Below are 15,326 nucleotides of genomic sequence, written 5' to 3'. Positions count from 1 at the left end.
CGTTTTCTCCTAAGCTGAAAACACTAATCAGAAGCAAAGTGACAACTGCTTCTGAAGTGGATTCAGGACTAGTATGCAGCGGATAAAAACAGAGAGAGAGAGAGAGAGAGAGAGAGAGAGAGAGAGAAGAAAGACACAAAGCAATTATACTAGTTCCTTCCACAAACCGGAAGTAGTCCAGTCCACCTTGCACTTCCAAGGAGAGTTCACTAAAATGTAATATCTGATTACAATTGCTCACTGCTAAACTTAGCAAGAGACTTCAAATTGCTCAAGCACACAAGCAAGAGACTTCCTATGCTCCTGAACACAATCAAGAGACTTCTATTGCTCAAGCATAACTGCAAGCGACTTCTAATCAAACAGAATTACAAGGAAAAATGTTTGAGGTTGAACACTTGATATACAATCAGAGGTGCTCACAATACAAATCAGATATAGGCTCTTAAGACTCTAGAATTTCTAAGATATGAACTTGAAAACAGAAATTCTAAGTGAACTTTGAATGCAGAACAATTTCAGCAGAGTTTTGGCACTTGTAAATTGTTGTTGAGTCTCTACCAATCTCTAAGTCTTCACTCCTTTATATAGAGATGTGAAAGAGACGTTGTGAAATTGCCAGCACATCAAAAAGAGTCGTTTGAAGCATTGATCAATCACTAATGATCTTTCGCCTGATATGGTTGTTGTCCTATGAAGGATCAATTTCAAATCCATTCCCATTGTGAAGGAACATTTCTGGAGGCAGAGCTGTTTTTTCTTGTCTTGTAGCAAAGACACAACAGAGTAGTGGAGAAGGTGGTTGTACACTTCGTACAATTGTACTTTTGCCAACGGTTTTTGAAGATAAGCATCCAATGCCTTCAAATCCATTCAAAATGATCGTTGCTTCAAATTCCAAGTCTTTTGCAATGCTTTCGAGTCCATTGAACAACTTTTGAAGCTTTAATTCTTCCATCTTGATGAATTTCAGCTTCTGGTGATTTCCAGCTTCTGATGAGGTTGCTTCTGATGAGCTTCTGCTTCTGATGACGTCACCACTTCAGGAGCACTTTGTCTTCAGGAGCACTTTTGTCTTCAGGAGCGCTTTCTCTTAAGATGCTTTAAGCTTCCTTTTTGTTGATTTCTTAGCTCTCTTTTGTTCATTCAGAACCTATTTAAGATATAAATTTTTGTATATGGTCATGTACACTTGAATAAATATTAGCTTGTCCAATTGACAATTTTTAATACCTTGTTATCATCAAAACTCTCAAGGTTCATTGTTAAACACATTTTGTTCCAACAATACGAACAAATGTCACCAAAGTTTGAAAATGAAACTAACAATGCCTAAAACCAACAATTCATAAACAACAACTATAAGTAATCCTACTGCTGGTCTTGGTCCTGCTGATGCTGCTGTTGCCGCCTCCTCGACCTCTGGCCTCGCCTCTTAGTCAAGATCGGCGCAATCTGCTCCCTAACATGGCTCATGGCCTGAAACCACTTATGAGGGCGCATGACCTCTTCCTGACCATTTGCGCATCAACGTAGGCAACATCGGCACTAACCATGTCACAGGTATCTGTTTTATCTTGGTTCTTCGGGTGTCAAACATTGATTAAGTTTGAACCTTTTTAACCTTTGATATCTCATTTTTTCTTGGGAAGGGAAAAAATAAGCAAAACCCTTGAGAATCGAGGTCCGGGAGTTGTTTTCGCTACGGGAAGGTGTTAGGCACCCATAACGACTATAGTATCCTATAGGAACCGTCTTTACTCTCTACGTGCGCGCTTTGTTTTTAAATGCTATTTGAAAGTATTATTTACACCTAAGGGTTTACTAAGTGAAGAATTGGAGGGAGAAGAATGTGTTTGAGTTTTGTTTTATTTGAATTGAAGGAATATTGGTTCCTTACCTACGTACCCTTTTAAGGGATCAAATCCATCGTAGTTCCCTCTGAAGAATAAGAGAGAGAGAGGCCTCAAGGGCATAAGATTGTGAAAAATGTGAGGTTGAATTAGTCATTTTGCAAAAGGAGTCCGAGTATGATTAAAATTCATTAAGATTTTGTTTAAGAAAATAAAGGGAAAATTCAATGGGGTTTTGACCTCAAGGTTTATTTGGAAAATTATTTGAGTGAAAATTGTTCATATTTTTTTGGAAAAAGAGAATTTTTCTAAGTATCGGGATTCCTAAGCATACATCTAAGCATTCAATCACCTAAACATACATCTAAGCATGCATACCCTAAACATACATCTAAAGTATCCATGTGATGTGTGTGCATGTGTCGGTGCTTGTGTCGGTGTACATCATTAGAGTCCATTGTCCTTTACATCATTGGCCTAAATACATTCTATGGTCTTGCAAGAGTTTAAATTGCATAAAAGTAAAGTACAAAAATTCCTAAGTTTTACATTCTAACTCTTGCATGAATTTTAAAGTGTAAGAAAATAAAGACCGAGAATATAAGATGGAGTAGGAGATGCTTATGGAATGCATGAAACATGAAGTAAGGTGGTTAGTAGCATAAGGCATAATAGAATGGAAATTAAAAGCACAAGAAACACTGAAAACTTGACAAAAGATAACAAGACTCTTAACCTAAAAGTAACAAAATATGCCTAAAATTTACCATAACATCAAAGCAATTATATGGCCTATAATCCTCTTACCATGACAATTTTCTAAAGGGTCTATCACAATCAATGATATGAGAATGATAAGAACACATTCAAGTCAAGAATCATGATATATTTTAGGCATATTTGACACTTTATCTTCACAAACAAACATTTTCATGACTTGTAAAACAAGCAAACACATACAATTTATTCATATGCAGTAAAAAACACTTCAAAACAGCAAGAAATTCATTACAAATTCCCACTTCACCAATCAATATCATGTATCATGATTAGGGATCAAGAACATGCACCTTTCACAAATTTTTAATGTAAAATATCACAAAATAGCAAGAAAAGCATCACATTATTTTTTATCAATTTTTTAATATGCAAAATCATCACAAAAATATCACAAAACTAACAAGAAATATACATGAAATTCTTTTTAGAATTTTAAAGGATTTTTAGACTCAAACACATGCAAAATTTCACAAATTTTAACAAAAAAGTAATAAACAATTAACAAGGAAATATCACACATATTTTTAATCAAGATTTATTATGTAAAACGGATCAAGAACTACAAAAAATACAAGAAAACAATTAGGAAGATTTTTAGGAAGTTTAACAAAGTTTTCAAATGAAACAGTGGTGTAAACAACAACATGCAGTGTTAAAATAGCAAGAAAATAGGTAAAACGAAATCCAGTACAGAAAACAGGCCCAAGCCCACACACAAATGGATCCTGGATCATCAGGGAGCTTGTGGAGCGTAGGATTGATCCAGGAACACTAACCCTAGATCTAACGGTGGAGATTCAAGGCCCAGGGGTGAACCGGTCTGGTTCATGCACCCATATAAGTGCAACAGACCGGTCTAAGGTCATTTGCACTCTTCGTTCTCTCTCTTCTCTCAAATCTAGTGAGAGAAGCTCTCACTTCTCTCTAAGACTTCGTCGTCTTCTCCGGCGGACTTGACCACCGCCGGTGAAGATTCCGGTGGCGGAACCCTAATCCTCCCCGATCTACATGGATCTAAGCCCTAAACTAACCTATTTTTCATGCTGATTTCAAATATGAGCTTAGATTTGAGAAATAAACGGTGGAACTCTGTAGATCTACGTTTGATGTTTCGGTTTTGAATCTTTTTCAATCTTTTTCAACTTTTCGAAAGAACAGGTTCTGGAATTTGTTGATCTACTTCGTTTCACCGTTTATTTTTGTTTATAAGCCTTCGATGAAGATTTGAAATAGAAACGAGGAGGTTTTTATGAGTTTACCTGTTGGAAACTGGAGATTCGAACCAAAAGAAAGGTGAGAAGGATGTTGAAGCTTCTTCTTCGTCTCTGATGAATATTTTGATTCAAACTTCGAAAATAAATCGAAGTTTCTTCGTCTTCTCACTCTTCGTCTTTTTCGAACTTTTCTGGTGCTTGATTCTCCTTCGTTTCCACTTCGATCCTCTTCTTCTCTTCCTAAATCCTTCGTGATCGCGTTGGATTCGTCACTATTGGTGATGAATCTACGCTTGAATTGCGAAGGTGCAAATTCTATGATGAAGATTCCTCAGAGAATCTCTGAGAATTTGTAAATTCGAACCGATTTTGTGAAATAATTGTTGAATTGAGTTTTGCGTGATGAAATTGATACGAATTTTGTGATGAATTGAGGTGGATTTTGGTTCTAGACGGTTAGGGTTTAGAATTTGGGGATGAAGTTCTTCATGAACTTCATCGTGTTCTTGGGGATTTTCTGGGTTTGATTTGTTTGATTCTAGAGAGAGAAAATGGAAAGGTGTTTATGTGAGTTGGCAGAAAATGAATGGTGATCTTTGACTTGTACAGTGATGTGGCCTTTTATAGGCTGCCATGTGTATTGTTGGACCAATGGGTGCTTGCCACGTTGAATTGGACACTGGACTTGACTTTGGACCAATCTGCAAATTATGAAAACCCAAGGACTAATCTGCAAATAACAAAATTAAAAGGACTACTCTGCAATTAAGTGAAAGGACTAAAAAAATGAAAACTTGCAAAATTTGAGGACTGGAAAGAAAAGGGACTAATCTGTAATTTTTAAAAAAAAGCCTAAAAAAACAAATTTAAAACCAAAAGGACTTATATGCAATTTTCGAAACTTTGAAGGACTAAAATGAAAATAATAATAAAATTGGAATAAAATTGGTAAAATGAAAAAACGTAAAGTGAAACAATTAAAAAATACAAAAAGGACTAAAATGAACCAATTACATAAATGAGGTACTTCAAAGTAACCTCTCTCTGTCAAAATTTCATGTGAAATGACCAAAATGCCCCTAGGGACTAAAATGACTCAGAATGACTCAAATGCAATTTTAAAATGGTTTTTAACAGGGAATTAAAGCAAGAGTTTATACAAACCAAATGAAAAGACTCAGAGACAAGTTTTTAGGGATTAAAAGAGTTTTAACACTAGAAATGACTAAAATGCCCCTAGGGGCTAAACTGACTCAAAATGACTCAAATGCAATTTTTTGAAATAGATTTTGACATAGAATCAAACAAAAACTCATACAGACCAAAAAGACTCAAACAATTTTCAAGGAAATAACTAAAATACCTTTTTTTTATGAATTTTGCAAATAATATTGAAATAAAATGCAGAAACATATGCAATTGATCAGAGACAAATCCAAATGACTTGAAATGCAAGAAAAATACTTTTGGATGACTTGAAATGCAAGGAAACATAGACAAATACACAGTTGAAAAGATTTTTAAAGCCAAATTGAGAGATAAAACAGAGTAAAATGTCAGTGTAAACTATAGCAAATTGGCAATTCTTCAAGAGTAATAGACATATATTCAAGATGGAAAAGTATTTTGAATAAGTATTTTTAGGTCCAAAATTAGGGTATAACAGCTGCCCCTATTTAAGTTTCTTTGTCCGGAGAGTCAAGAGACGAAGTCTTTGATTTGACAGGACGAAGATACTTAAATATTAACAATTGCACTGTTTTTGGACATAAAAATACGCTTTTCACATTTTCAAAAACATGAATGCCATGCAACACTTTGATTATGAATGCAAGACAAACATTTGGAGTCTACAAAGCATGTCACATCACTGGGGATCTAGGTAGACATTGACAGGGTAGACAGACCAGGGGACAAAAGATAGGTACAAGCTGTTCTTTGGATCGAACTAGCCACTTGACCATGAAATACAAACAAGAGATGGGTACAAACTGTTCTTTGGATCGAACTTGCTACTTGACCGGGAATAGAAACACAAGACAGGTACAAGCTGTTCTTTGGATCGAACCTGCCGCTTGACTGGAGACATAGACAGATAGGAAGATACAAGCTGTTCTTTGGATCGTACTTGTCGCTTGATCGTAAACACAAACAGATAAGCAGGTACAAACTGTTCTTTGGATCGAACTTGTCGTTTGACCTGAAGACATAGGTAAAAGGCTGATACAAGCTGTTCTTTGGATCGAAGTTGCGGCTTGATCAATATCACAACATTTAGATTGGTACAAATTGTTCTTTGGATTGAACTGGCCGTTTGACCGGAAACAAAACATAAGCAGTGGTACAAACTGTTCTTTGGATCGAACTTGCCGTTTGACCGGAAACATAGGCATATGGCAGGTACAAGCTGTTCTTTGGATCGAACTAGCCACTTGACCAATAACAAGATACATTGAAAGTTTGAATCAAGATATAAATTGAGGGTAGATTGACATTGACTTGATTTGAAAATAGACATGACCATTATTGTTGGCCCAAAAGCAAATTGAGAGTGAATTGACATTGATTTGAATTGAATTGAAAATTGATATTGAAAGAGGTGTTGAAAGTTAAAAACAATCAGAGACATAGACATAGACATAGACATAGACATTGAATCGAGAGTTTAACAGAGACACAGACATTGGCATAGACATAGACATTGAATTGAGAGTTGAAATTGAATTGAATTGGAAGTTGAGATTGAGTTGAATTTGAAATTGAGATTGAGTTGAATTGAAAGTGGAGATTGAGTTGGATTGAAAATTGAGATTGGATTGAATTGAAAGTTGAGATTAGATTGAATTGAAAGTTGAGATTGGAGATGCAACATGTATGTATTAAATGTATGAACACATAGAATGCACGATTATGCATGTATGAATGCTTGGAAATGCATGATTGGTCTACAACTTGGCAGAGAAGTTTCACAAAAACAGACGAAACATTGGAAGATTGGGCACGTAGTGGCTCGTGCTATAACATATTCACATGGAAATCCTCTTTGGAGAGACCGTCATTAAAGGGCGTATCAAAACCGTGGCTGCGGGCAATAAAACTTGTTAGAGGAGAGACCTCGGAAGATTCTTTGATACAGGTCACCATTGTTAGGTGTGTCAGTGCTGGGTAAACATTGGATGTTTGCATCTGTGGTCAATGCTTTTCATTCTTGCATCTTTCATTTTTCAAACTCATTTTTGCCTGAACCGCCCTTTCGGGTTTTCGATTCACCGGGGATAAATTCTTTTAATTGCCCCATTTTTGCCTGAATTGCCTTCATAGGTTGTCAACCAGCGGGGTGCTCATTTTTGCCTAAGCCGCCCTTTCGGGTTTTTCAACTTAGCGAGCTTTTCATTTGCATTTTTTCCGAATTTTCATTCTGTTTTTTCATTCTTGTCATTGACCACAGATCATCCTGGGGAACAACTTGCTTGTAACATGTATTGAAATAGACATTGACATTCATTTATTCATGCATGTTTCGCTAGAATGTACCCTATTGCTCAGATCTGCGTTCAAAATAGACAAAAAAGGTTTTTTCCAATTTTCAAAAATGTTTGTTTCAGACTTTGACATTATCAAAATAGAAAGACAATATTTTGTATATTAGCATTGGAAGTAGAAAGAAGAAAAATAGAGTTTCAAACAACAGCACAGGCTCAAATTGATGTAGAAGAGTGAGAGTCGGCCAAAGGCATGACTCCATGGATTTACAAATCTTGGAAAATGGTAATTTTATTGGTTGGTGGTACATTGAACACGATGACCGCTACATTTCATAGAAATTTTGAATTCACAAGTACAGAAGCTTCTGATGAAGACGATCATTGACAGTTATAGAAGCCCCAAGGGGTGATGGTGATTTGCCAGATATAGTTACTTGTCTCTTATCATCAATCTCATTTTTGCATGAACCGCCCTTTCGGGTTTTCGGCCCATCGAGACGCTCATTCTTGTCTGAGTTGCGTACAAACTCAGCGAGCTTTTTCATATTCATTTTTTTTTTGTCCCTAACTTTGCCTGGATCGTCCTTTCGGGTTTTCGATCCACCGGGAAGCGTATTTTTGCCTAGGCCGCCCTTTCGGGTTTTCGACCTACCACACTGTTCTTTTCTTTTTAGACAAAGTATTTCTTGACTATATCGGCATTGACAGGATTCGAAAGTTCGACACCATCCATGTGTGTAAGGATCAGAGCACCACCAGAGAAAGCCTTCTTGACAACATAAGGACCTTCATAGTTAGGCGTCCACTTGCCCCTTGGGTCGGGTTGCTGGTTTATCCTCCTTTTCAATACAAGTTCACCTTCCTTGAATTCTCGAGGTCGGACTTTCTTGTCAAACGCATTCTTCATTCGCACTTGATACAACTGTCCATGAGCCATAGCATCCATGCGTTTCTCTTCAATCAAATTCAACTGGTCATACCGACTTTGACACCATTCAGCCTCAGTTAATTTTGCTTCCATGATCACTCGAAGAGATGGAATCTCCACTTCCAGAGGGAGAACCGCTTCCATGCCATATACCAGAGAAAAAGGCGTTGCCCCAGTTGAATTGTGCACCGTTGTACGGTAACCATGCAAAGCAAAAGGTAGCATCTCATGCCAGTCTTTGTAAGTGGTGACCATCTTCTGAACAATCTTCTTGATATTCTTGTTAGCGGCCTCAACTGCACCATTCATCTGAGGTCTATAAGGAGAAGAGTTGTGATGTTCGATCTTGAATTCTTCACATAAAGCTTGCATCATGCTATTGTTCAGATTGGAACCATTGTCAGTGATGATCTTGTTGGGAACACCATATTGACAAATGATGTTATTCTTGATAAACTTCACTACCACTTGCTTGGTTACACTTGCATAGGAAGCAGCTTCAACCCACTTGGTGAAATAGTCAATTGCCACTAGAATGAAACGATGTCCATTGGAAGCTTTTGGTTCGATTCTTCCGATCATGTCAACGCCCCACATAGAGAAAAGCCATGGGGAAGATATAACATTGAGAGCATGTGGAGGCACATGAATCTTGTCAGCATAGATTTGACATTTGTGGCATCTCTTGGCATGTCTGAAGCAGTCACGTTCCATAGTTATCCAGTAATAGCCGGCTCTTAACAGTTTCCTTGACATGGTGTGGCCCGTAGCATGGGTCCCGAAAGTGCCGTCATGTACATCATGCATCAATTTCTCAGCTTCTTGCTCATCAACACATCTCAACAGGACCATGTCATAGTTCTTCTTGTATAGGATTTCTCCATCCAGAAGGAATCTACTAGCCCATCTCCTCAGGGTCTTTTTATCTCTGTTGGAAGCACCAGGTGGATATTCATGATTCTGCAAGAACTGTTTGATATTATAATACCAAGGTTTTCCATTATTCATATCTCCATCAGCCTGATCTGGCATACTTTCAATAGTAAACACATGGGCGGGTCTATCAAGACGCTGTACCTTGATTACGGGCACGTCATTCCGGTGATTCACACGAAACATGGAAGACAGAGTAGCAAGGGCATCAGCCATCTGGTTTTCTTCCCGAGGGATATGGTGCAACTCAACCTTTGTAAAGTATGTCAACAGACGTCTTGCATAGTCACGGTAAGGGATCAGCTTCTCATGATGAGTCTCCCATTCACCCTTTATCTGATTAATAACAAGTGCGGAATCTCCATAGATGTCAAGGTGCTTAATTCTCATATCAATGGCTTCTTCAATGCCCAGGATGCATGCTTCATATTCAGCTATGTTGTTCGTGCATTCAAAAGTTATTCGAGCAGTGAAGGGAATGTGGTGTCCCTGCGGAGTTACAATGATGGCCCCAATTCCTTTGCCATAAGCATTGACAGCACCATCAAATACCAATCCCCATTTGCTGTTGGGATCCAGCCCTTCATTGATCAGTGGTTCTTCACAGTCTTTTGCTTTCAGATACATAATCTCTTCATCTGGGAAATCAAACTTAATTGGCTGGTAATCATCAAGAGGTTGATAAGCAAGATGCTCAGCAAGGATACTTCCCTTGATTGCTTTTTGAGCTTTGTACACAATATCATATTCAGATAACAACATTTGCCAACGCGCAATCTTTCCAGTAACAGCAGGTTTTTCAAAGATATACTTGATTGGATCCATTCGGGATATCAACCAAGTTGTATGATTCACCATATAATGACGCAGGCGTTTGGCAGCCCAAGCTAGAGCACAACAAGTCTTTTCAAGCATTGTATACCGAGTCTCACAGTCGGTGAATTTCTTGCTCAGATAGTAGATAGCATGTTCTTTCTTCCCAGTCTCGTCTTGTTGACCGAGAACACAACCTACTGAATCATCTAACACTGATAGATACATAATCAAAGGCCTTCCTTCCACTGGCGGGACAAGGATAGATGGTTCCAACAAATACTCTTTAATGCTATCAAAAGCTTCCTGGCATTCATCATTCCATACAACAGGCTGATTCTTTCTGAGCAATTTGAAAATTGGACCACAGGTAGTAGTCATGTGAGATATAAATCTTGAAATGTAATCCAAGCGTCCGAGGAAACCTCTGACTTGCTTTTCAGTTTGAGGGGCCGGCATCTCTCTGATGGCTCGGACTTTGTCAGGATCAACTTCAATGCCTCTTTGACTGACAATGAAGCCTAGCAACTTTCCAGATCTTACACCAAATGTGCACTTGTTAGGATTCAACCGCAGCTTGTACTTTCTCAATCTTTCAAACATCTTTTTCAAATACACAACATGCTGTTCTTCATCACTTGATTTCACAATCATATCATCAACATATACCTCAATCTCTTTGTGAATCATATCATGAAACAGAGTAGTCATGCCTCTTTGATAGGTAGCACCAACATTTATCAAGCCAAACAGCATCACTTTATAACAGAATGTTCCCCATGGAGTAATGAAGGATGTCTTTTCTCTATCTTCAGGTGACATCCGTATCTGGTTATAGCCGGAGAAACCATCCATAAAGGAGAACACTTTAGACTGAGCAGTACTGTCAACAAGTACATCAATATGAGGCAGTGGGAAGTTATCTTTCGAACTGGCTTTATTCAGATCTCTATAATCAACACACATTCGAACTTTCCCATCTTTCTTCGGCACTGGTACAATGTTGGCAATCCACTCAGGATATTCAGCTGTCATGAGGAAGCCCGCATCAATTTGCTTTTGTACCTCAGCCTTGATCTTAAGAGCCATGTCTGGACGAGACCTCCTCAATTTCTGTTTGACAGGAGGACATTTGGGCCTTGTCGGTATCCGATGCTCCACAATCTTGGGATCTAGACCTGGCATATCTTCATAGGACCATGCAAAAACATCTGGATAATCATGGAGAAGCTGAGTGATCTTCTTTTTCACTTCTGGCTCAAGTGCAGCACCAATCTTGATCTCTCGTTTGTTCTCTTCAGTACCCAGGCTGATAAGCTCTATTTCTTCCTGGTGAGGCTGAATGGCTCTTCTTTCTTGCTCAAGCAGTCGAGTGATCTCATATGGTATCTCTTCATCATCTTCCTCATCTTCAGCTTCATATACAGGGAATTCAAAATTTGGAGGAACCATAGGGTCACTGTGTTCAACGGGTTTATTATGGTTCAATCTGCATAATATGATTGGGATGATTTTTTAGAAAAATGTTTTTCATGCAGATTTTTGAAATTAATAAGAAAATACAGATGTTTTGGTTTTTTTCTGGCATTACCATTATTTCCAAGAAAAAGGCACTAAAAATTACAAAAACAAAGAGTCGCGGAAAAGGGGACAATTTTTATTAATAACGGCAATGCCGAAACAAACATGCCCTTACAAGGATATCACTTTCGCCCTGGGCAGAGCGAAAGGATTGTTATTTTGAAAACAAAGAAAAACATGAGCAACAAGACACATTACATGGAAGCATGCATGACTAAAGGAACATCAATGGCCTCCCAATTTCTCACGGTGCCTCCTGGTACAACAAATGTAGGCACATAACTACTTCCAGCTGCATCATCAGCAATAGCATTGATAAACCCAGCACTGTAGAAAGTTCCTGTTGAAACGCTTGAGGTTGGGGAGAACCCAAGGCCCTCTTTACGCTTGTTCTCCAAAATCTGTATCACCTTGCCCCAGCCAGCAGCTTGCCCTTCTTGAACAGCCTTCTGGGCTTCCTTCAATGAAGCCATAGTAGCACTAGCTCTCCGAGGTTCTACTCCTTCAACAGTCAAGCCTTGAAATGACGTCCCTTCAGCGGACCCTGCTTCAACACAAGAGAAAGATGACACTTGGCTAACCAGATACGCTTCTTCGCCATGTATAGTAACAAGCTTACCATTCCTCATAAACTTGAACTTTTAATGTAGAGTAGAAGTTACTGCCCCAGCGTCGTGAATCCACGGTCTTCCGAGGAGGCAGCTATAAGAAGCAATGATGTCCAGGACCTGGAAAGTGATCTGGAACGTCTCCGGACCAATGGTAATTGGCAGATCTACCTCTCCAAGAACATCCTTGCGAGACCCGTCAAAAGCCTTAACCAAATAGTTACTTCCCCTTAGAGAGAGTCCATGATGACTCAACTGTCTCAATGTAGACTCAGGCATTACATTTAAGGATGACCCAGTGTCCACCAGCACATTGGATATCATGTCGGACTTGCAGTGTACTGAGATATGCAAAGCTAAGTTGTGGTGTTTTCCTGCTTCGGGGAGTTCATCGTCACCAAACCCCAAGTTATTGCAAGCAGTAATGTTACCCACTATTCCATTAAACTGATCCACGGAGACTTCATGATCAACATGGGCTTGTTCCAGTACCTTCATTAACACTTTCCTGTGAGCTTCTGAGCTCAAGAGCAGAGACAAGATGGATATTTTTGACGGAGTTTGCAGCAGCTGGTCTACAATCTTATAATCGCTCTTTCTAATAAGCCTCAGAATTTCGTCCAGGTTGGACTCTTCAATAGACTGGCCGGACGGGCTAGCATTCTTGTCAACAGGAGGAGCAACTGGTGGAGTTACTGTGGCAATAGGTGTAACAACCCTCTTTTGGAACAAGGGTGGACGGACCTTTCCGCTTCTCAGAGTTGTAGTTCCTTCAGCAATATTACCGACTGTAGCTGGGGATACCAGAGGCACTTCTACCCCGTTCTCCATCATGGTCGCATTATACTTATAAGGGATTGCCTTAGTGGAGGCATAAGATACTGGGCCAGGTAACCTGATTACTAACGGTCCAACATTCTTTGTCTGAGGCGCACTCCCAGCAGGAGAATCATGAAATACTGGCACAATCATACAAACATCACTGGCAATCAGGTATTTATCATTCATTAGGCTCTGTATATCATCTTGCACCACACAACATCCCATAGGATCTTGAAGACATTCTGAACAAGAAGTGTGATCGTGACTGAACAAGGAAGCTTGGCAAAGCTTGACATGTAGCGGTACCAAAGGAGTGACAACATTACGGACATCTAGAGTGGGAGCTTCTCGAGGAACACGAACTCTTTCGCAAGCCTCGATCATGTTAACATCACCATGATTTGGAAGTGGATTGTCGAGCACATGCGGGACACTGTTTTCAAAAGTCAACCGTCCTCTATCTATCAAATCCTTCACAACATACTTAAGAGCATAGCAACCCTCCACATCATGGCCTTGAGCGCCTTGATGGAATTCACATGTAAGATCATGTCGGAACCTGGGAGGCAATGGGGTAGGCGGAGGCTTGCCTGGTCTGGTGACACAATGTCCCTTGGCAAGTAGAGTTGGGAGCAGATCTGCATACCGCATTGGTATTGGTGGGAAATAAGTCCTAGGCCGAGGGCCCTGTTGTTGTTGCTGTTGAGCAGGAGGTTGTGGTTGTACCTGCTGAGCAATGGCATTAACGGGTACTGGTGGTTGACCCGGTGGCGGAGGATATTGCTGATAGAATGGAGGGAAGAAAGGATGCTGAGAATACTGCATATATTGGTAGGGTAGAGGTAACTGAGTTGCATTAACAGGAGCGATAGTAGCGGTAGACTGGTTACCAGATACCATCCCTACTTCGGATTCTTTCTTCTTATGGTGTCCATTACCATACTTCTTTGGTGCACTAGCTGAGGATTCACCCTTTTCAAGAACAATGATGCCTTCTCTGACAGCCTCCTCTAGACGAGTTCCCATAGTAACCATGTCGGAGAAATTATTTGGAGCAGAGACTATCATTCTTTCAACATATTCCTTCTTCAAAGTTTTCAGGAACGTTTGTGTTAATTCTTCCTCATCAAGCCGAGGAGAAACACAGGCAGCTGCCCCTCTCCATCTCTGGGTGTATTCACGGAAGGTTTCATCTGACTTCTGAGACAAAGACTTAAGGGAATCCCTGTTCGGTTTCAAACGGGTGTTAAACTCATAATGACTTTCAAAATCAGCAGCGAGTTCCTCAAAAGTATGGATATTGTCCTTGCTCAGACCAGTGTACCAGTCTGCCGCATCTTCTGCCAGGCTGTCCTGGAAGCAATGTATCATCAGGGCATCATTATCTGCGTAGTTGGCCATCTTTCGGACGTACCGAATGACATGGCTATGTGGACAAGAAGACCCATTGTATTTGTCAAAATCCGGCACTTTGAATTTCTTAGGGATCTCAAACCGGGAAACCAGACATAGATCACGGGCCTTAGCTGAAACACCGTTCCCACGGTTAGCTTTGACCTCGTGGAGTTCTCCAACTAGCTCTCTGAACTGTTCTCTCATAGCCTCCACTATAGGGTCCTGTCCACGCGGAGTATCAACATCTATTATCTGTCGCACAGTGTGCACGACAGGATCGGTAACAACAGTAGTCACTTGAGGCAGAGAGGTTTTTGTAGGAGCAAAAGTTGTTGCAGGAATAGGTCCTTGATTGGCAACACCAGAGACATCGGCTGCGGTATCAGGAGCATAGAAAGCTGAGAGTCCATAAGGACGGCCATTGGGCATAACAAATCGAGCATCAGAAGCCACAGTAGATAGTGGGATAGAGGGAATCCCTTCAGTAGAGGCTGGGACAGACGTGGCTGGTTGTTCTTGCGCAGCCATCAGAGCGGACATAGTGTCATGAGCCTTAGCCAAGTCTTCTTTCATAGCAGCCAATTCGGCGCGGAGCTGAGCATTTTCTTCTTCAAAATTAGCCATGTTTCTTCTCTTGTATAATCTTGTGTGATGAACTCTATCTGATTGGTAAACTTTGCGAGCACGAGCCACCTTTCAGACTGCGGCGGAGAAACCAGGAGGCAATGGGCACGAGGGAAGTCTTTTGTGACCAATGAATGCATATGATGCATGAGATGTGTTAATGTATATGCAAAAAGACTCTTTTTATGTTATCGAAGGGTTTTAGATGAATTAGAAATTTGAAAACATTACTAAACAAACTGAAACATTCAAACATCACAAGGTCTCACAAGATAACTCCCTTTGAAATA

General features: G+C 39.8%; 1 pseudogene; it reads right to left on the bottom strand.

Annotated features, from left to right (window-relative positions):
* Positions 1-11,781: 11,781 nt before the first annotated feature.
* On the bottom strand, positions 11,782-15,036 carry LOC146897037 (uncharacterized; annotated as a pseudogene).
* Positions 15,037-15,326: the final 290 nt, after the last annotated feature.

This window comes from Medicago sativa, chromosome 8 (genome assembly GCF_051527215.1).
Source record: "Medicago sativa cultivar Bolivia chromosome 8, Bolivia_mono, whole genome shotgun sequence".
In the NCBI taxonomy this organism is placed as follows: Eukaryota; Viridiplantae; Streptophyta; class Magnoliopsida; order Fabales; family Fabaceae; genus Medicago; species Medicago sativa.
Note: the sequence above shows the minus strand (reverse complement) of the source record. Positions and strands in the feature narration are given on the sequence as shown.